A 23594-nucleotide genomic window follows, 5' to 3' on the forward strand; every position below is an offset into this window, starting at 1 on the left:
TTTACTGTTAATGTTCTTGAGAATGTGTTTCTTCCCCTCTCTGAAGCCTCGGGTGAGGAATTTCCATCAGACACAAGCAAAGGAGATTCCCTTTCCCCGAGGACCCGAGATGTTCGCCTTTTGTTTCTTCCTTCCTTCCTTCCTTCCTTCCTTCCTTCCTTCCTTCCTTCCTTCCTTCTTCCTTCCTTCCTTCCTTCCTCCTTCCCTCCCTCCCTCCCTCCTCCCTCCCTCCTTCTTTCCTTTCATTTGGATAAGGGTTGTATAGCTCCTCCATTGTTCCTCTTCCTTGATGAAAGATATATGTTTTTAAGCTGTTTCCTAGTTTTTCCATGTTTTCCTTGGGATGAGAATTTTTACGATCTGCACCTCATCGGGCAGGAACCTGTTTACGGCTGGGGGTTTGCTCCTCTGGACGGCTTCGCTTTTCCTTCTGACTCTTATGTCCAGTTATCAGTTCCCTGGTCCTGATCCTTTATGTCATTAATGACTTTTTAAAAATACTTTTCCTCTATTTATTACGAAGTTTCATTTTCAGTTGCATGGACCCTGAGCAGTCGAAAACCTCGGCCGTGTGGACGTGAGGTCGGCCCCGTCAAGTGTCCCTCTGGAAGCCCACCAGTGACCAGTCCCTGGAGCTGGTGCCTGAAGGGGGGGGGCTGGCCTCAGGGGAGGGGCTCGAGTCCCAGGGGACTCCTCCCTTAGGGCCCTTCGAGCCAGCAAGGGCAATGACTGGCAAGGTGGATAACCAGATGCAGCGACATCGCACTCAGCGAGGCATGTGCTGTGTGAAGGGGGAAGGGTGACCTGCCCTTACTCTGATTACATTTAGGGCGTCTCGGTTGGTACGTAAATAGCAAATATACTTGTCCTCCCTGTGAAGATGATCCTTCCAACCCTTTCTAAGCTTCCGGGCTGGTATCCCAGCGAGGGCAAATTCAAGGAGAACGGGGGCCATAGGTTGGGGAGGCAGAGGGACTGAAACTCTCCGCCTCGTCCGGGCGGGCTCGGCGGCTTTACGGTCAACAGCGTTGGTCAACGCCTCATTCGTCGCCGAGCAATAAATGAAGCTCTGTAAGAACTGGAGCTCAGTAACTTCCCGATAAATAAACATGTCTTAAATGTAAGCATGCTCAGGCATAATTTATGTAGAAAGCTGTGCCGGTAAGTCGATGAGTGCGGGGCGAAGTACACACTCAGTCTGCGAACATGACCGCCACCGAGGCCATGACACACCCATCGCGTCCCGATTTCCTCCCGCCCGATTTACTGAGCCAAACGTCGCTGATCAGCAGGACGGCGTTCTTCGCTCTAGACTGATCGTACATATGGAGAACACTGGTAGCAAAAATACCAAAATATTCTCTCATATTTTTCAAATGTGCCCTAATACGGTGTGTACTTTTTGATAAAAATTATTCAATCCGAAAAACGCATTTCAGCAAACTAAGTTTCGGAAATGATATGAAGTCATATAGTTCACATTATGAACGAAACCCGACCTTCCTGTTACGTAGAGCTCGCCCGTTGCCTTTTAGAAAATACGCAGGAACGGCGTGGAGGGGAACGGCGGGCCCAGGCTCGTTTGTAAACGCACCGACGTATCCGCAGCCCCGTGGTCCTGCGCCCGGGGAGCAAACAGGCGTGCGCACACAAGCGCTATGCTCAGGACGAAAGTGTGTCCCGCCCCTGAGTCCGGAGAGCGGGCCACACCACATAGCGCTTGTCAGCTGGCCTAGAAGTGAGCGTGCGCGGTGCGTCGGTGAGAGTGACTTCCACACGCGACGCGATCTCACAGCCACCGCGGGCGCTGGGGCTGGCGGCGAGGGAGCCCCGCAGCGAGGGAGCCCCGCCCCCGGGAGTCACCGGGCCTCGGGACGCCTGCGGGGCGCTGTCCAGAAGGGAAGGCGAGGCGAGCGTAAAGCGCACGACAGATTTTGACGAATGTGCAGAAAATAATGGAAACTATGCCACGAATTCTTTCATATTGGCCACGTGTTAAGATGGTGATAGTTGGGATTCACTACGTTAAAAACGGTTAAAATAAATGTCGCCGATTTCTTTTATCTTCGTGACGGACACTGCGGATATTCGAATCGTGCGTCCTGTGTTCTCATCGCACGGCTCTGGCGCAGAGTGTAAAACTCCCCGTGTTAGCGTGGCCTAAAACGGTCGCCTCGTCTTGTCAGCCTCTAACCGTTTAATATTCGCGAATCGAACCATCCACATTCAGAAGTATATACACTTCTTTTATGAAAATAATGAGGATTTGTTGCTGAATCAAACGATCCAGAGATTATTTATCCTGAAATAATGGACATGGTCACGGTTATTTTTCAGAATTGAGCGTGTGACCAGTTCTACATTTTTTTTTTTTTTTTTGGTTTTAACGTTTTGAACAATTCTGCTAAGAAATCAAATAGCAGAACGGTTCATGAAAATTTATATCGGAAGATGCTCAGTGAAAAAGGGGCCCGAAGCGAGACGGGAAATGTGACGACCACTTTTAAAGAATACGGCAGGACTCAGGGCGCTCACGAAGGCCCGAGAGGGCTCACGCGGCAGGAATGCTGAGCTGGCGTTTTGAGCCCAATTTCCCCTTGCAAATAACATGACAATGAAGCAAATCTAAGAAGTACAATGTCACCCACCATCTAGCGTAGGAGAACAAAAACATCCCTCGCTTTCATGATTACGCTGCTAATACATTTTCCGTGCAGTGCCTGCTCAAGCTACCTTAGAATCTGAACTAATGAGATGATTGTGCGATTTTCTGATGTTTGTAGCTTAACTGAGAGCAAAAAAAAAAATTTAGATTAGTAACTGCTTTTAAATGCGTAACAGTTTAATAAACTTTATTCTACCTGAATTCCGGGGTATTAAGTTATGTTTTCATGTTATAGCAAACATTTACTTTTTTCAAATTATTTAAATTGGTTTGGTTTAAAGAAAATGTTGATTTAAACTGAACTCGTCTGCATTTACATACGTAAGTAAGCATATACATCTCCAAAAAGAGAAGATTCAAAAAAAGCGATCGACCTACTTTCAAAAATTCAGTCCCATCGACGCGGGAGAAGCACAGCAGTGTCTTTGCGTCCGAGTCAGCGGCCTGAATTTCCGTGGCACGTGGGCTCAGGATCTCTGCCCGGACGTGCCCCTCCCAATCAACACGGTCACCATTCGAGGCGCAGGGGCCTCTCCGGGGTTGTCTACTGTGCTCCGTCCGTCACGGTTTTGAGCTCCTACGGCCACAGTCTCCTCTGAGCTCTTTGAAAGGAGGCCAAAAAAAATGCATCTAAAGTATGCCGTTTACTGAGGTTAAGGGAAGATCTTCCTTTGGTGTGCCTTGGAGTTAATAATATTTGTCAGGCTTCTCGTTTGTGTACCCTTTGCCATAGCAACGTTATAGGTAAGGTTATGATTTCAAAAGTCTAGACTGGTTTACATTTCTCAATCTCTGGCTACGAGGGGGGCAGGGGAAGACAGGAAAGGAAGTCATCAGCGCGGAGTCTGGAGCCTATGTCTGACACTACTGCGTGAGCAACAGATTTCAAAGACAACGGGGTTAATACAGGAAAAAGAAACAGAAGATGTCAACCATCGGCTTAAGAGCTCAAGGATTAGTGGGTAAAAGTGAATCCGAAACTCTTACCGTGCGTTTTCTGTTTGACAACTATTTTGGGCAAGGGAGAAACAATCCGTGGTGAGTTCTGCGTGCTTCGGACACACGACATACGTCTGCTTTTCCTCCTGGCTAACGCCATCCCTTGCCACCCCGCGGGTTCCTTTTCCATGCAGAATCCTTTCTAAGGTAGGTTTCCAGACATGAACACAGTTTCCCCTGAGAACTAAATGTAGGTCAGCCTACAGAGAGCCGCGCCACATAGAAGACTGATAGCTCCATAGTCATCCAATCATTTATCGATGGGTGTTATTACAACACGCCAATCATTTTCCTATAGGGAGAGTTACCATAGGAATAAGATATATTCTCATACCGGTTGTTTATTTTCCCAATAACTGATGCCTCTACTTTTCGACTCCTTTTTAACCAACTATCTTTAAAGGATTATTGGTTTCCGAGATGTGAATAATGATGTGTGTTCCAAGAAAATGTTGATTTAAATATATTAATTACATCTTATGCAACGTAATGGTATTTCAAGAGTTATATGGAATAATTTCTTAATATAAGCTGATTTATCTGAAAGACTTCAATTAATATTATTAACTTACTATGCTTTAATTTCCACTTGAGCTGTTTTCCTGAAGGAACACTAACAAAAAATAAATAAAATACAAGTTCAAACTATCACTACATAACCCCGAGCTCTGTAAAATATTAACCCTGAACGAATCATAATATTCCTCCTGCCGCTTATGCCATGTCAAAATATTAGACGTGGATAGAAAATCAATGTCTACTTTTTAATTTAAATTTTATAAGCAGCAGCTGCCAGTGAATTATGCTGTCAGTAGACAACATTCTGTTTGCGTAGCCGACCGAATCTCCATCTCCATACGAGTAATAAACTTTATATGAGATCTTGCATTATTCTTTCTTTCTCTATGAAACAGCCACCGCTGAGACCAGGAAAGACTGACAAGGATGGCTTCAGAGGCGCATAACAGAATTTAGCAAGTTAGTAGCATTGTACAGAGATTAGAGGAATGTGGTCTGTAGGACGGGCGTTGGGCGTGAGACCGTCCTTTTGAAAGCATACAGCAGACCAAAACATACAGACTTAGAAATCTAGAGCTTAGCACTGATGCACAAAGGGGCAATCATAGGATTAATGATTTTCTTACATATTACCTTCTTACAGTTTTATCTAGTTTGGATCCAAGTAAATTGAAGATAATTTTATGTTATCCTCTGTATTCTTAAGAGTATAAAGTTGAAAAGACAATTAGCATTCCAGGGAGTAGACATTTTTCAAATTAAGTGTTCTGCCCAGATTGGAAACCAGCCAAGCTACGCTCTAAAAATATCAATTGAAACTACTGTTTTCTAAAATAGTAGAAAGAAGATTTTTATCTCCTGGATTTAGATAATTCCCATGTTCTCGACTTATTTTTCATATTTGGGCTCACGTAGGCATAACAACATTAGCGTGAGTCGGACGCTTGAGTCATCAATCTTTCCTCCATCTTTTCCTTTTTTTTTTTTAAGCCTCTTCGAGCCAACGAATAAACTCTGTACCTTCTGGATCATCCCGGATGTTTTCGCAGAATGATACCTTGAGACCATCAAACATGTTACGTTGTTATTTTTGTGTAATTTAAGTCCTGAAACCGTTGTGCTCCAGCGGCACGCCATTTCCTTTAAAAAACCGCCATTCCGAGTGGATAGCACTACGGTGGTTCTGCGTTTTCTCTCTGTGCGAGAAGGTTCCTCGAGGGGTTTGCCGACTGAAAGCAGGAATACTCCCGTTATTGAAAAGGTACCATTATTAGTTTTTTCTTATAAAACCATGCTCTATGGAGCAAAACTATGATAGTGCGTACCTTTTCCAATGATCAGATTTAAAAAATATGGGTGAATATCACTACAACAGATAAACAGGTAGAAAGACAGATAAAAGAACAAACCACGGGAGGCAGTTTATAGCACTGAGGACCTGCATGGTATTGGAGAGAGCGCGCCTCACCCTACGATTTCATCGTTAAGGACGCCATGTCTTTTCTTACCTAGGAACATGATTCTACAGGGGTGTGTATTGCCGAGATCTTAAGTGGCCATAAGTTTGGGGCCTTAAGTTTGGGGTCTCTGCCCTCTCCAGTGTGTCACGTCCCAAAGCCCCGAGCACTGGTCCACCTGCGTGATGAAGGTCACTGCCTAACGACATTGCGGGGTTCAGAGAACGCCTCTGCTTAGGGCTGTCATGTGAAGGTGATATTCTCATGGCAACCCTTCTAGTTTATATCCTAGAACAGTCTAGTGCGTAGGCTGCAATGGGTCCTCCACGTTTCATAGGAAAGGCTGCTTTTCTTGCCTGCACCCAGAAAGTTATGCCATAGCGTGAGGATGGGGTACATACTGCCCAGGCCTCCCCCCACACACGCATGCCTTAAGTATGTTCTGAGAGCCTTAGTTTTCTCAGTTTTTATTTTATTTTATTTTATTTTGTTAGTTCTTTTTTCTTTTTAATTTATTATTATTTATGCCTACAGCACCTGGTCTTCCTAGGCGGTCTCCCATCCAAGTACTCACCAGGCCCGCCCCTGCTTAGCTTCCGAGATCAGACGGGATCGGGCTTGTTCAGGGTGGCGTGGCCGTAGACCATGGACCCTGGCTCCACTGGGGCAGAAACCCAAGACCCTCTGCGTGTAATAATTTTCTCAGTTTTTAAATGGAAATAACACCATAGCAACGATACTCTTGAAAGGATTACTTGAGAAACGCCTTGGCGTCGCTTGACGCAGTATGCGCCCGAGGCGGGCGCCAGTGAACTGCACCCACCAGGACTGCTGGGGCTGCCGTGGGAGCCGCCGTCGACGGCCCATGACCTCGTCGCTCACACGAGTCTGGGCGCCTTTGGGTCTCTCTCCTTTCCACCCAGTGTTCTAGACAAAACACTAATTTATCTCAAGTGGAGATTTTCTCATGTGCCCTTGTTCCCCCAAATTCTAAATCTCCGTCATTCAGAACCGTCCAGAGGCTGTCGTGGTCTCACTTCTTTTAGAACGACACCTCCCTCCGCGACGAGCCTCCTCCCCCCGTTAGATCCGTCTTCTCGCCGCCCAGCAAACGCGCCGGGCGCCGTTTCGGCTCGTTCTGCTCCACGGCCCAAAATAAGATTCTCCCTCCCTGCTTCTGTTTCCAAATCTGCCCACTTTGAAAGTCTATTTGAAACTCCGTCTATTTTTAAAACCAGTCCCACATGCTCTCGCCCTCGCGGTCCGTTATAGTCTGAATTTCCCTAACCAACAACCTCTTCGGCGACTGATTTTTATTTCATTCAGTAACGTGTTGTTAGTCCGTGAGTTACAGGCATCGACTCTCACTTCTCTCCAAGCACGTGAACCCCGAAAACCACATTCTGTCCTGTCTCCTTATCGATTCTCATGTACCGCCTTCCGCCGGGAAGGAGGCGCGGACACCTGGAGTACTTGAAGATTTCCCAGCAGATAAAAAGGAGAGCTCGCGCTAAGAGAATCCGTTTCCATATTCTTTCATAAATACTTCTCCTAAATTTAATTTGCCTGAGAAAGTCCTATGATTATACAGCTCGTGATTTTGTGCACCACATTTTCCGTTAATTTGTTCTTCCATTTTATAAAAGAACAATGTGTTCCTCACCTATCATGAATTATACAATGATGATTGTCTACGTGTGCTAAACAAAGTGTTCAGATAATAAATGACTCTAATTTGGGGGCAGTAAATCCTCCTCAAAGTCAGGTTGCTTTCAAATCATTGTTTCCACCTAAGCTGAAAGAGGACACCGTCACCATCAGGTGACAGATCGCTGGAGACCATTTCTTTCCAAGATAATTTACTATGTGCTGCATTAATGCATGATTCAATTTATCATAGTTCAATTCAAGAAGTGTTTGCTGGATGTCTGCTGTGTTCGAAATTATAATATTGGGAAGAAAATGAAAGGGAAAGAGAGGAATGCAAATGACTGACTGATTAGTTAATTAAGATAAAGATAATGACACCATCCGATGAGCAGCTACACGCAGAAGAGGTACAGGGCGGAGCGGAGAACTTTCCAGACGAGCCTCCAAGTGCTCACGCGAGAGGAGGCGGCGCCTGGCGAGACAGGCCTCAGGCCAAGGAATCTGAGGTGGGTTTTGCATAATCGGTGTGGTTTCCATAAAGTAACAGACGACAGGGTCCAGAGGAAGAGAATCAGACGCCTCGCTAACCAGCCTCGGACTTCCCCTGGGAGCTCAGAAGTTAGGCTCATTGCCATCGGACCCCAAACTAAGTTGACAGACCATGAGGTAACACAAATCCATACAAATAACTTTTTTTTTTTGGTTTAGAAAATTATATGTAATCAAATGCAAAGGTAGTTTAAAGAATCAAGTTTAGAGAACCAATTTCTTGAAATAGTTTAGTTTAAATATTATACTAGTTTCAAAATATTAACGTAAAGACTAAGCAATGTAAAACATTTATCGGTCAGCCTTTATACCAATATTTTATAACTATCTAAAAAATAGCTAGAAAAGAGGCATTTTCCCAAAGGCAATTAAATTACTATTTTACAACCAAATATAATTTTATTGAAGTGTACAATGATGTCCTTTGGTCTTCTGGACCTGATGCATTGTCCGCTGACGCTCTATGGTTGCCTGGTAACAGAGAGTGTGTCGGCAAGAACTACGACATCAAAGCACGCATAGATGGCTGAGAGGCATGTGGACTACCTTCCGGAATGCAGCAAAAGGCCCAGTTCTGGAAACTGCACTGCGTGGCAGGGGGTTAAACAGAGAGAAAATGGAGCGTGGGTCGAAGGGCGAGTCCTTGGAAGCAGCGAGACAGGGTCCCCTTTCCACGGCAAGCGGCCGAAGCGCTTCGCAAAGGGCGAGGAGACTGCCCACCAGAAAAATCCAGCCAAGCAAGTGACAAGCAAAACACGTCCCAGGACCTCAACGCCGTGGCAGCCCACGGTCCAGAAAGCAGAGCGTGGGCTCCACGCTCCCTTCCCATCGGCCAAACCCTTGCCTGCTCTACCGCCGGGCGTTTGCGGCATGCTTGGTCAGTAAATAAACAAGAAAACACGTTAACGGCGAATAATGCAGATGCTCGCTCGAAACCAGTGGCGGCTGGTGGCAGGGAGAACCAGACTCTGGCTGCCTGACTGAGGGAGCTTCCCGGCTCCTTCCGTGACCCTTTGCACCTGACTTCTGGGCGTTTATACGCAGCATGGGAATAAAGACGCTACAACACACACAGAGATGTTCGATAGCCTTGTATCGGTTTGTTTCACCGGCTGGAGAGCCAGACCTCATTCCTGCTGTGTTAGCCAAGACGCTGAGGGGGCTGGGAGGGGAGGGCACCCTGAGGAGGAAGTCACTCCTTAGCTCGCGACGGAGACACAAACCTGTGACCCGACTCAGGAAGCACCGCCATGAGATGCCAGGTCTGAAATACGAACCCTCACTTCTATTTGCAGAAAAATTTGGATTGGTCAAAGTGACACAATTGGCTGGGAAGAGTCCGGATGCGATAGATTAACGGACACAGAGCTTTCCGAGCTATTACCAGGGGTCCGCCACCAAGTCCCAAGCGAATGGAGTGTACAACAAAATGAACTTTTAAACGCCACTTCAAAAATGAATAGTTGGCTCTCTTGGTGACAGAAAACTGATATTTATGCTCAACAGTAGAGGCTTACGGACACACTCACTCTCACGTCTGCGATGCTGAGCTCTGTCCTCTCTGGTCTGGTCCTGCACACCGGCGTGCACATCGGCTTCCTGTCGGACCCGCCGAGCACAGGCCGACCACACCCTTCCTCGCCCGCTGTGCACCCCTGAATCCCTGTCTAACTATGGGACACGGGACTCAATTAGAAAAAAGAGAGTTTGAAGATAACTCAGATGAAAACAGAAAGATTAAATCAGATCAAGTACAAAATCTTGAAAAGAATCATGGTTTTATGTCATAGAATATGGATGAAGGGACCACTTTTTTTTTTTCTCAGAAAAATGTTCAAAGACGCAGTATTTAGAGTTTCTGAATATCTAGGAATAATGGAAGAACAGGAACGAGATCTATAAAGTGTATATGTGTTTACTGCATTCAATTAAAAATGAAACAAAGAGTATAAAATATGCCCATACTCGCTTATCATTCCAGGATTCCAAGGGTTTCCTTCTGATGGATCAAGCCTTACAGATGAGGATTACGTTATGAATGATAGAAAAGAAATTAGATATAATTTTATAGCAAGCTAATCAATGCTAATTAAAAGAACACTTGAGATAACTCTTTTTTTCTCCAGTTGTCTTTGGATCATACAAGAGAAAAGACTTTGAATCAAAGCATTGTATGGCATGATCGGAAGGATGCTTGGGCTCATATGCAGAAACTATCAGACCATCCGTTCTCTGATTGATCCTTTGTAGAACATGTGTTGGGAAGGGGTGTTTTTAAGTGTTAAAATCCGTCAAAAAGTTCCATTACCCCTTTAATCTAACGTAGCACAGAGCGACTGACGAGGCCCAGGGAAGACAGAGAGCGGCAAACTGCGGAAGCGATTCTGGGGTCCGCGACCGGGATTCTAGTCGACGGCCAATGTCACGCAGGAGTCGTGGGTGCAGCACACTGCGGCCTCCTCGGGGACACCATGAGGATGATCCAGTATGTCCAACACAGAGAATTTATAGGTGCGATGATTACTCTAAATAGGAATAGTTAGACCTCAGGTTCTAGGAACTATGAATCAGCTCGCGATGCGAGGCTGGCCGAGGGCGGGTCAGCGAACCAAGTCAGGGGCATGGAGAAGACCATGTCGGGGAGAAGAAAGCCCATTGCTGTTGCCGCTCTAGCAAGCGTCGGCACACACGCCTCCGTGAGGAAAAACACGGACTTCCTTTCAAAACCTTCCCGAAAATTTAAATAAGCGGCAAGTAAAGAATACGACCCTCACCACTGCTGTTCGAATGACTAGAGCTGTGCTACTTCATCCTTTAGCTCGGATTGTCTTTCCGACATCCCTGGCAAGCTATTTTGTTCCTTATTTGATGTCAGACAACTCAGGAGCCCAGGGGATGAGAAGCAGAAGTCGTGATTAGATAGACCCAGCCTGAATGGGTCCCAAGATCCCCTGCCGAATGGTGTCGCCGTATTTCTGTGAAATTGTGGTGGAGGCCACATTGTTCTCAACTTGTGCAGAAAGTCCCAAGTTAAATGATACCTCGAGGTACTCTTACCTAGAAAATATTTAAACAGGATGGTTCCTACTGATAACAGTCAAGATTCGTGTACCCAAGAGAGCAAGTTACAGAACTCTGACTGAACTCAATTCTAACTTTACACTCAACGATGGATCCTTTATCTCTAAAGGCATTTTAGAAACGGTCGTGGAAATACAATGAGTATTCTTGTAGAACCAGACAATTTAGATCTTAATTCTATTCTTTTACCAACTTCTAATTCTGTACCTAAATTACTAATTCCTTACGATTTTCTGCTTACCTTCATTTTTAAAATAACATAGTAACATTTCTTATACAAAGCGACTGAGGATAAAGGCATGCGTGTTTGTAAAAGCACTCCACAAGCTAACATTTATTTGTTAATATAAATTAGTTTATGCCTGTAACATGTGTAACTGATTTCTGCTTGGCAAACGCTCCGTTGGCCGTGAGTCACCCTGAAGTCATTTTATTTGGCTGGGCAACGTGTTCACAGTGAGCTCCACATGGAGATGGATAAAATTTAAGAGTCGGTTCTAACTTCCTGTTTTACCTTCTGGTTGTTATTTTGCCGAAGAGAACGAAACTATACAGAAAACAGAGCATCTCCCAGGAGCAGGAGGCAAGGCGGTGGAAGAAACAATTAAGCCTAATTGACTCAGCAGGTGGATGGAACCAGGAAACTGGGTCTGGAGCACGAGCCAGCGCCCTTGGTGGAGGAGATGGCTGTGTGTGGGGGGTTGGGGAGGGGCGGAGACAGAGAGGGGTCGGGGCTTCTCAAGGGGCGCCGGGCATCAGCTCCCGCCGGCAGGGACGCGGGGCTCCCTGACCCCTGCTGCAACAGCAGCAGAATCCGAAGTAAAGCAAACCCCCAGATGCGTGGACGCTTGAAACATAGCAGACACGCGGAGGTGTTTTCTTTAATCAGCGAATCCTGAACGCGCACGGACGACACACTCTAAGCCGCACCGTTTTTAGGGGACTCGCTTTACAGACATCGCGCGCATCTAGCAAACGCGAGGCGCGCACGTGCGCGTGAAAGGACGCCGAGCGCGGGGGCAGGCGCGGGGCGCATTCCGGGCCCGCGGCCCCCAGGAACCCCGGGCCCCAGACCCGCCTGCGGCCCCCGGACCCGCCCGCGGCCCCCCGGACCCCTGCCCCCCGGACCCACCCACGGCCCCGCGGATCCCCGGCCCCCCACATCCCTGGCCCCCGGACCCGCCCGCGGCCCCCCAGATCCCCGGCCCCCAGACCCACCCGCGGCCCCCCGGATCTCCAGCCCCCAGACCCGCCCGCGGCCCCCCGGATCTCCGGCCCCCGGACCCGCCCGCGGCCCCCCGGATCCCCGGCCCCCGGCCCCGCCCGCGGCCTCCGCGGATCCCCGGCCCTCAGACCCGGGGCTCGGTCACTGCAGGGGCCTCTCCCTGGGGACGCGGTTGCCTTGGGGACGCGCGGCAAACCTCACAAAGCGACGACGCTCTGGCCTCCCTGTCACAGACGGCGGTGCAGTTAAAATTCCAATCTGCGACCTGTATCTGTGATATTTAAAAACCTGGTGCCCGGTTTATACGGTCAGGTTTACATAAAAATACCTGTAAATATTCCTTATTTATAGACACATACGAGTACGAGTTAGATAGAAAACGCATATCTCGTTAGATAAAAGGCCACTCACAGTGCTGAAATTAGGCGTGGGCGTTAGGATTCTTATCTGGCGTCTCCGACGGTCGGGATCAGGGCCTGGCGAACACGACCCCGCAGCGGGCCCTCTGGTCCTGCAGATAAGAAGCCCAGAGCCATCCCGAAGACACAGCACGCGGCCTCCAGCTCTCCTGCCCTTTCCATCACTCCTCCGAAAGCCGCGATTCTGGTTCCTAACGCCTCTCAGCACCGCCATCGTGGGGTCCCTGCGGCCCCCGAAAGCGCCCGACGTTTCTCCAGGCTTCCCCACGTGGCCCCCGTGTCCCGGGCGCTGACGCCTGCGGAGGCTCCGCACGCGGGCCCGGCCGGGTGAGCACCGAGCCCAGGCCGGGTGAGCACTGAGCACAGAGCACAGAGCCCAGGCCGGGTGAGCACAGAGCCCAGGCCTGGTGAGCACAGAGTGACCCGTTGTTGGACGCAGCAGCGGGGGCGCCCGCAGGGAGGCCCGGCCCCCGAGGTCCCACGGCCGGTGGCTCGGTGCAGCTGCTCTGCCCGTCCCCGCCTGGTGGCCCCCGTGGGAACGAGCGACCTCCGGCCCCATAACCCGGAGGGGGCACGTCCAGCCGGGAGAGCTGTCTCCGGGACGGTCCTGGTCTTACAGTGATCGCCCGCGGATTTAGCAGCGCTCGTCGGGGTGTATCTGAGGGGATCTTAGGCACTTTGTCTACTTCTCTTCCAGAGCAGACACAGTGATCGACGCTCGGAGGCACCACCTTGCAGGGCCTCCTGTCCAGTAGAGTTGTAGATGAGAAAAAAAAAGTTACTAAATTTTACAATATTTGGAAGAAACGGGCTTTTCTCACGAGTTTTTAAACGACCATAATGCTACATTCTAATGGTTAGGGCACATCTATACCGGGCGTGCAGCTGTATAGATGCGGGTAGGCAGATTGTTACTTTTTAACTAATATCCGATGGACTGACAGCAACACATACAAACAAAGCTGTTAGATGTCTGAAGTTCATTTCAAAATTGCTTTAATTTTTTAACATTTGAGAACCCTCCTTCAGGAATTGAAGTCCTGGCCTAAAACGTTTTGCAGTGGTGACAAATACATCCTGCTGGGTCCTGACGATGTTTTTTTCAAGGTGGCCCGGCCTCTCCGTGGAGCCTGACATTACTTTCGCATCCCTTACGTTTATATGGTACTTCGGGGCTTTCCAATATTTTCACATCTAGATCATTTTTATTTTCTAAAAAGCCAAGCGCATCAAACTCAAACTGGCTCACAGGATCATTTTCACGTAAGAACTCATTTGTCTTGCGAAGCGTTTATTACCACAAGAAGCACTAGAGTCTGAAAGACAAGACTCACCAGAATGTATTTTTAACGAAGCTCATTAATTTATTTTTTCCTTATTGCCCTGTGCACAGCCCTAAGCCCAGCACAGCTGCAGAGAAGGCACATGATGCTCGAGTTATAAATATCGAGAACAGGACAGATGCCGCGTGGATCGCGGGCGCCCCGGCTCTGGGCGGCGCGCCCCGGCGGGGCTGCCGGCGCGCGGGGCTGGCGTTTCTGTTTGGCACGGCGGCCAAACAGAGACGTCTTCACGGAGAAGACGAGCATCATAAAAACAAAAACGCCCTCCCCTGAGCCAAAGACACAGAAACCACTGGAGGCCACACTCGTCCACACCCGGTTATGACGCCCGGAGGCCTCTGTAGGTTCCGGTCTTCTCTGCGCTCCTCCGGGAGAGCCGGGGCTGGGTTCACGGAGACTTGAGGGGCCCCGGAACTCACGGCCAGCAGGAAGGGAACGCCTGGTCCCCGAGGCCACTGCTTCTGCCACAGGGCACAGGACGCAGAGGATTATCAGCGCTGAGGCCAGTGTGGCTATGGGATCAAACAGATCACGTTTCATTCTAGGCTGGTTTCGCGCATTAATCTGCGGCCCTGTGCTTAATCACATGTCCTCCGCTCATTCAGCTGTGAAGTGCTCTTATGGGGCTGTTGTGACAGGGTGTGTCCGGCTCGTTACAGACGCCGCCGGAGGCGGCCACAGATGGCCCAGCGGTCACTGCGGCAGCAGCCTGAGCAGCAGGCGGCCCCCCATGGCCCGGGAAGCGTGGTTCTCAGCCACGGCCCCCGCACTGTGGTCAGCGCATCGAGTGTCAGGGTGCTGCGTGCCTGGCGGGGTGCTGGGTGCCTGGCGGGGTGCTGCGTGCCTGGCGGGGTGCTGCGTGCCTGGCGGGGTGCTGCGTGCCTGGCGAGAGGCCTTTGGTTAGTAAATGGAAAGCGAGACTTAAAACAAGTTCTCAGCCCCTCTGGGAGACAAGTGGACAACTTCCAACTAAATCAAACACGTCTTACATGTGATCCAGCCATCGTGCTCCTTGGTATCTACCCAAAGGGACTAAACATGTATGCCTGCTGGATGTTTCCAGAAGCTTTATTTATAATTGCCGAAACTTGGAAGCAGCCGAGAGGCCCTTCGACAGGTGACCAGATAAACTGTGGTCCGTCCAGACAGTGGGATGTTATTCAGCGCTGAAAACACATGATCTATGAAGCCACAGAAACACATGCCTAAGACGCACGCGCCTGAGCCTGAGGGACGGAGGTCAGTCTGCAAAGGCCACACGCCGTGCGACTCCAGCCCTGCGACGTTCTGGAAAAGGCGGAACTGCGGAGGCAGCCAAAGGACCGGCGGGCGCCGGGCTGGGGGAAGGTGGGAGGGAGAAACAGGCGGAGACGGAGGGTTTTGGGGGCGGCGAAACTACTCCGTATGACACCACTTTTGTCCAAACCCATAGAATGTGCAAGTCCAGAGCGAACCCCGATGTGAACTGTGGACTCCCGGTGACAATGACGTGTCAGGGCGGGTTCATCCTCTGGAACAAACGAACCGTCGGGTGGGGGTGTGGGTGGTGGGGGTGTGGGCGGTGGGGGCGTGGGGGTGAGGGCTGTGGGGGCGTGGGCGGTGGGGGCATGGGCCGTGGGGGCGTGGGCCGTGGGGGCGTGGGCCGTGGGGGTGAGGGCCGTGGGGGCGTGGGCGGTGGGGGCGTGGGCCGTGGGGGCGAGGGCCGTGGGGGTGTGGGCCGTGGGGGCGAGGGCCGTGGGGGCGAGGGCCGTGGGGGCGTGGGCCGTGGGGGCGAGGGCCGTGGGGGCGTGGGCCGTGGGGGTGAGGGCCGTGGGGGCGAGGGCGGTGGGGGCGTGGGCCGTGGGGGTGAGGGCCGTGGGGGTGTGGGCCGTGGGGGCGAGGGCGGTGGGGGCGTGGGCCGTGGGGGTGAGGGCCGTGGGGGCGAGGGCGGTGGGGGTGTGGGCCGTGGGGGTGAGGGCCGTGGGGGTGTGGGCCGTGGGGGTGAGGGCCGTGGGGGTGTGGGCCGTGGGGGCGAGGGCCGTGGGGGCGAGGGCCGTGGGGTGAGGGCCGTGGGGGCGAGGGCCGTGGGGGCGTGGGCCGTGGGGGCGAGGGCCGTGGGGGCGAGGGCCGTGGGGGTGAGGGCCGTGGGGGTGTGGGCCGTGGGGGCGTGGGCCAGGCTGTGCATGGGCGTGGCTGCAGGTGTGTGGGGAGGCTAAGTGCCTCCCTCTTAATTTTGCTCTGACCTAAAACTTCTCTAAAAAAGTAAAGCCTTACTAGAAACAAACTTACGACAACGACAAAATGGTTCGAGAAGACATGCAAACCACAGCGAATGGAACCCCGACCTCAGCATGCCACAGCCCCCCCTCTTGCCCTCCACGTCCGGGAGTAAAGTCCACTCGACACCATTATTCCAAACCACGACGGCACCGCCAGGCCACGCTTTTCGAAAAGACGGCATCGTTTCATTTTCATTGCATATAAAATGTTAACATTTTTTAGTTTAGAGAAATTTCATTTGAGGGTTAGAGCTGTAGATTTCTGTCTATAATTAAACCCTAACTATATTCTAAGACACTTCAGTTTTGCACTATTTAGCTTAGAAACACCTACATCTCATTTTCTTTGTAGATATTAAAAATATACTTCGCATGTACAGCTATTTTTACTGTACATTTTTGCACACTGTAGTTCTGTGACTCATACTTTTGCAGATGAATGTTTCATCTTTCTCTCTTCAGTTTGAAACAAAAAAAAATTGAAAGTGCAGAGAATTTTCTAGTTAATATTAGTTACAAAATTCCTGCTTCTGTGCATTTCCACATGACCCATCAAGTTGAATTTAGAAAGCATTTTAGCTCTTTTCCTCAATAAACACATCGGCCCTTGACAGTTTTATGATGCACGCGATTTGATTTGGGAGGAAGAAAGAAAAGGACCATATTTGGATTCTTACTAACAAAAGAATTCTTTTAAAAAATTCTGATTATTATTATTATTTTTTTTGATCGAAGGCAAGGACGACGTCAGATGAGAAGGCGTGGGCTCACGTCCGAGGCCCGCGTGGCGCCGGCGTCTGTCACCAGGCCAACCCCAGCTACGACGGCGACTCTGCACACCTCTCAGAAGCAGCAGTCAGGCTGAAGAGCAGTCTTCACTCCAAAGGCGGATCTGCTCTCTGTTCTGCTCTGTATGGAGCGCTTACTTGCTGCATGGGCTCTGCTCAAAATTGACTAAAGACTCATCTGCCCTTTGGCTTGTTCTGTCTAAGCAACAAATGTAACTGCCTGTGCCCCCAGCACCTCCTGTGCTTTTTAATAGGATGTAACTACCTGCAACCATAGCAACTACCACACTTTGTAACCGTCGGAGGACAAATTACCCAATCAGCCCATGCCAAATAAGTTCTATATAAGCAAAGTTGCAACTGAGCTGGCCCCGAATCTCCAGAGCACTAGCTCCTCTGGGACCACCAGCTAATAAACCTGAGTTCTCCAACTCTCCGAGTGTGGCTTGGTTTCTCACAGGTAGGATTTTTGCAACTTTTCTGCAACAAGTCGATACAGAGTACAGCTTCCAACGCAGATGAACGCTTCTGTAGCGACCAGCAAGCCCTCCTCCCCCACCGGAAACCCTCCGGCAGAGCAAAGGGTCCTGGGTGGTGGTGGTGGTGGGCACTGTCCGCGTGAGACGACCCCTTAGGGACACCCGACTACAGAACCAAAAGTGAGCTGCAGCGTGGCGCACGCAGAGCCCCACGAGGGCGCAGGGCTGCAGGGTGCCCACCTGGGCGGAGCGAGGTCCCGCCTGGGGATCCGGGACAGGCCAGCAGGGCCGCAGGGCGGGCAGCACACTGGGTTCCTAGGTGCTGCTGCTGCTGCTCGTCGGAGCGCCGCAGCCCAGGGTCCCACCATCCGTGCCCCCCTTGCATAAGGAGGGGAACCAACGAGCTTCACGTGAGTGCCGTGCCGGTCCTGGCCCAGCCGCAGTCGGCCCCTCTGTGGACTCCGGCCTCACTTCCTGCGGCCTTCACTGGGCCCTCTGCTCCAGGAAGCCTTAGCCCGCACCAGAGTGAGGCGGGCACCCACGGCTGGCATCCCGCGCCAAGCCCCCGTGAGCCACCCACACCCGCCCTCGAGGCACCGGGGCCCTGCCCGCAAGTGCAGGGGAAGGCCTGGATCCGGGCACCGGCCAGCCCGAGGAGGTCACCTCCTCCCAGTGAGATCACACCGCCCAGGGCGCTACTTCCTGTTGGCCCTGTGACATATGTCCCTACGTCAAACTTGACTGCATATCAAAGCCGCCCAACACAAAGTAAAAGAATTTTAAAAGTCCTGGCAGATCTACAAAGAGGCAGACGGGAGCAGTGTGACTGCCGAGCATCGCGGTTCTAGGCGAGCCTGTGGGAGTGCGTGAGGGAGACCTCCACCCGGTATGGTTCTCTGCCTGTCGACATCTGCCGGAAGATGGCCGAGGGCACGTGGGCAGCTCAGGGCTGCCGCCGGGCCTGGGAGCCCGAGAGCCTGTGCCATCCGAGAGAGGATGTCGTCTTTGACTGGTTCGAGCACTGTGATCTAGACGCCGTAATGAGGAAAGCCAAGTTCAAGCCAAGTTCAAGCCAAGTTCAAGCCGCGTTCCCCCTCCCCACCACCAAATGTCCAGCTCCCAGTTCACACCTGCGCCCTGCGGGGTCATTTGGTGGACTGGGCTGCATCGTAACAGAAACAATCACGAAGCAAAGGAAGGAACTCAATTGTCCAAAGATATTTTCTTAAACCTATGAATTGTGGCTAAAATAATACCTGCATTGAAACTTCAACTGCTAACTCCTGTGACGGGTCAAAGATCCTTATGCGATCACAGGAGGCTGTCCTCTTAGGCCTTTTACACTTTCGTTTCCTCTAGGGGACATATTATTTTTCCTTTGCAAATATTTTATTTTCCCTCAATCCTTGTCTTCATCATTGGTTTTCAACATCCATCACGCCTCTATTATGAAAGAAGGACACTTTGTCGTGCATTCAGGGCGGCATCAGAGCAGACTGAAGGACAGCGTGTTTGTACGTTAATATTTGATTTACATAAAGGCCTATCTGAAAAGATTTTAACCAAACTGCTCAGAAAACATGAAAAGAAGAATCCAGGCAAAGTCTGCGGGGTTGGCAGGCAAGCCGGAAAGATGCGATGACATTAAGATCATTAAGTTCCATCTCTAGTCATGTTTGGATCGCATCCCGACAGCACTGGAAATTTACGTTTGTAAAGATGACTAAATTAAGATCCTAAGTGGTAAAATATTCAACACCTAAATGGAAGTCCTCACATTTCAGCTGATATTGGAAATTCGGAAATCAATTCTGGGCTCGGAGCTATTAGAAGGGGTTATTTATATAGCCACAAGGCGAAGACGGCTCTCCAGAGATCACGTGTGCCCTCCAGCCTCCTTCTGGAGACTTCCATGCCGCGTGGTGAAGCCAAGAGTGTGAATCCCTGGCTGCTGTCAGACATGACTCCTGTGGCAGTCCGGACATCTGGCTGCTCACCTCCGGTTCCGCCACCTCACAGCTGTGGGGGGGAGGGTGTCACGAGGAGGGAAGCCCAGCGACAGGTGGTTTCTGTAACCAGATGTCCTGGGTCACTTACTGGGCAGCAGAGCATGGCCGAAATCTCTGTCTCTCATCTGCTGGTAATTTACGTGGTCCACTCTGGGCGGGGACAGGAGCGGCCGATGAAGGATAACGCAGAGCAGAAGGCAGGGGACCGACAGCTGCCGGGTTCCCGAAGGCCCTGCCCCATCCTGGACACACACTGCTATGCGCAGCTCTCCCGCTGGTTTTGGAGCCAGAGGCAATGAGAGACTTAGGGAGTCCCTTGGCCTGAATATCGCCATTGAGCTGGGTTGCCTGAGGTATAAATTCCTCCCCTCTCCGCCGCCCCCTGCCTTTTGGAAAGTCACGCAGGCCGGCGCCCTCAGCTCACACTCCCCGGGGCTGGTCCCCACAGACTCCGGCCCTCAACGTCTTTCAGAGCAAAGCACGCATTGGTATAACAGGGAAAGGGAGAGTGAAGGGAAGCTCACTCTGTATTTCTTTTTTGAACGTGTTCTTGGTACCAGTTCGTTATATCTAATCACAGCCTTTTAATTTCACAGAAATTCTGTGCAATGCGAGGTATCGCCCTGATTTTACAAGTCTCCTGGAAACGCCCAAGGACCTTGTCTGTGACCCCAAGACACAGCAAGGCCAGGGGGTAACTCCGACAGTGACGACGCCCCGGTCAGGCCTTCGCCAGCCGTCCTCGACAATCCCGCCAAAGAAACATCGCATTGCAGGCCGTTTCACGCACCGAGTCCTGCAGAAACGGGGGTGCCGGAGGGAAACCAAGACCCGCCAACCTCTTCATTCAGATAAAATTATGCAAACGCTAACAAGACGGCTGTGTGCGCTGAGAAGTACAAGACAGGATACAAATAAACAGCCCCTTAGTTTCTAAAACCAGATTTTAACAACCGCCCATGGGCCTGGACACGCACCCCATCTACACCTGTGTTTTAAGATTGATTCTTATTTTGCCAATCCAATGTCCTAGGAGTTAAAAAAAAATGTACATCCACTTAGAATTTTACTTTTGTGTGTTCGGTCTTTTCCTTCTAATCTTTTTGTTTTTAAAAAGCAAAAACTCCTAGGATCCATTCCTTTTAAAAATACATGTATTTGGCTGCATGGTTTTAGGTTGGCATGGTAGGGTGGACGAAGTAATTTTGTTAAGTAAATTAATAAATATTCCCTTCTGATGTGGCTTCTCAGGTGCTCATTACGCTCCCTGCTTATTTTCCGTTTACCACCACGGACGCCTCATTTTATTTTATTGTCAAGGAGAATGAAACTGGTGGTTGGTAGTTTCTTTGCTTTTAGGCGAAATACTTATATTTAGAGATGATTTAAAATGCAGTGTTTTGTAGAATTTGGGACGTAAATAGCAGTACGATGCTTGGGTGTCTTTCTAATCTGAATCCGAATCCAATATAGAAACTGTTGTTTTAAAAATCCTGCTCTATCTGATCATCTTCAAAAACAAGAGAAACCTTTAAAAATAAGATGTTGTGCTTCATTTTGTGCTTTAAATGTGTTCAAGCATTTTTCACAAACCAGGAAGCCTGCCTAGATTTGGCAGTGTATCCTGAAAGATTGATGTATACATAGCTCAGATTACATGAGATAATTATATAAAAAAAATAGTACTTCTTTAAATAAAACGGTAAGCAATCACAGAAAACAAACCGTATTCCAGAATGGAAGACATAGCATTCCATTCGAGAGATGCTTTTTTGCCTTCATGATGTTTAAGGTGACGTCTTTGGTGTATTGTTAAAGGCTGGTTAGCACACCTGCTCGTGGTAATGCTCCATTGGTTTTCTCAATGTTATTAAAATTAAATTGATCGCAATGTTGAAAAAACTCTGACCAACAGAGATGGCAAATGGTTCTACCTAGTAAGTAGCTTTGAGAGTTTTAAAGCTTGAATTTTAATAGCAAAGTTTAGCTTCCTTGTTACTCTTTGAACTTGAAATTTAGAATATAAAAAAGTACCCAAGTGGAAGAATAATACCTAATATGTGGGGTATGTCAGTAGAATTACATTAAGTAAAACCTGACTTCTAGAAGGATGATTAGGAGCAACGTCTACACTGTCTCTACCAGCACCCGCCTGACAGTTCAGCGTGAGCCCCAAACCGAGACACGATGACCTCATCTCCAGCACCCACCCACCAAGCTAGTACAAGTACTAGGACATATCATGGGAACAGTCTCGATAGAAGGGACTTTGGGAGTGGCTGGGGGAAAAGGAGGAGGGCCCATCTGATGGCAAAAATTCTCTTTTGCTCTCTCTGGAGTAGCAACGGCAGCTGTGCAAGCAAGCGAGGGAGAAGATGCTGTGACCAGCTACGTCTCCGTGAGAGGCTCAGGGCCAGTTCCTTACAGATGCTGATTCTAAGTCATCTTAGAACCGGAAGGTAAAAGCACGAGGTTCAAACTGGGTTTCAAAGGTATATAACACCTCAAGCGAAGTACGGAGACCGATGTGGAGAGGAGCGCTCGGTCTCACACGCACCGCCCTGGAGCCCTGCTAAGCTCCCGCGAGCATGCGCAGCGGCTGGCCCGGGAGCTGTCCAGTGCTGAACCTGTCCTTTGCATTACCGTCCTCTTGGCCACAGACTCTGCAGATACCCAGCCTCACGCACGCGGTACACGCCGACCGTGGAAAGGTCTAGCTGGGCGGATGGAGCACTTTTTACAGTTATTTTAAAATTTATACTAGCTTCAGGTAGACAGTGCACGGCTAGACATGTATGCAGTTTGTGAAGCGACGCCCCGATCGCCCCGGCATGCCTCTGGCCCTACACACGGCCATCACGACACCGTCCACTGAGTTCCCCGTGCCGTACGCTCCGTCCCGTGGCTGTTCGGTAACTACCGATTTGTACTTCTTCATCTCTTCGCCTTTATTTTTAGTTAAAACTTGAAGAAAGTTTTCAATCTGAAGTGTTCATTCGAAAGCACCCCAGTGAAGTGTTCCGTTAAAGAGTTAGACTCTTCACCCCGAGCAAGATTAGCCTTCATCAGCACCCCAAGATGTTGACCGCAATGTTGTTTGGGGCAGTCTGAGAATAGCCATCACTCCGTTATAACACCTGAAGGAGACGAGTCTCTCCTAAACACACACACACACACACACACACACACGAGCTTACCTCTACAACCCACTAATTACAGGTGTGTCCTCTCTAGAGCAATGTTTATACTACGTTTCTCCACTAATGATTAAATTTGCCAGAAATTAGAAACTGACAGTTGGAGACTCTATACTCACATGTTCTATTTATGTGATTGGAGCTGAAGGGACGTAAATCCGCGAGCCGGGAGGTAGGGAAACAGAAGGGGTGGGGGAGGGGCGGGGAAGCTGAGCGGCAGAAGGCGCCAGAGCCTTTAAGAGAAGAAACGGACGCGTGGATACGAGCAGAGATGAGGGGGCCCGGGGTCTGCGCGGCAAGGGAGGCTGGGACTGAAGAGGAGAGAGAAAGAGAATGCCGCGTGGCGAGGGCGCCGGGTCCAGGCTGCAGACCGTCGGGGAGCCCTGCCTCAGCCCCGCCCGCCTCCTCGCCACCTCTTCGCATGGACTCCTGCTGCTCTGCCTCCTTGCCACCCGTCTGCCTCCTCCCGGCGATGTGTCCCAGTGTTCCTGGGGGGGCTCTGGCCCCTGGGTCCCTCAAAGCTCAAGTGTTCTGGGTGGGACTCCATTCTTTGTCTTTCAATGAAGCATGTGAACTGATCAAGCAGAAAAATCAAATTTCCTCACTGTAGTGTTTGGTTCAGGGGAGAACAAACAACCAGACTTCCCAGCCATGTGTGGAAATGACCAGGAGAAGTGCGTTCGCTCCATTATGCCAGAAATTCACCTGAGGGGCTATAGAGCTGGACCTGCACAACCGTCATGAGGGCTGAACTCACCTACGAAAGGAATGAAGGCAAGGTCAGGTGAGAAACAGAAGGGGCCCAGGCTCTGGCGACGTTCTATGAGCCAGAAGCCCCTCACCTCATAGGCTCACGTGCCCCCGCACCTCATAGGCTCACGTGCCGAAAGATTTCCTGTCACTTCCGTCCAGTTCCCGCGGGATTTTCTTTCACGCTGACCTAGAATATCCTAATG

At 50.1% G+C, this 23594-nt stretch overlaps 1 protein-coding gene and 1 non-coding gene across 3 annotated transcripts in view; both read right to left on the minus strand.

The window, feature by feature from the left end:
- Positions 1-23594, minus strand: part of CSMD1 (CUB and Sushi multiple domains 1) — a 1035440-nt gene that overhangs the window by 881872 nt on the left and 129974 nt on the right. The window lies entirely within an intron of this gene.
- Positions 6166-6284, minus strand: LOC118609506. The gene has a single exon (XR_004953464.1). It is a non-coding gene; the product is annotated as a 5S ribosomal RNA (ribosomal RNA).

This window comes from Rousettus aegyptiacus, unplaced genomic scaffold, assembly GCF_014176215.1.
Source record: "Rousettus aegyptiacus isolate mRouAeg1 unplaced genomic scaffold, mRouAeg1.p scaffold_m13_p_11, whole genome shotgun sequence".
NCBI lineage: Eukaryota > Metazoa > Chordata > Mammalia > Chiroptera > Pteropodidae > Rousettus > Rousettus aegyptiacus.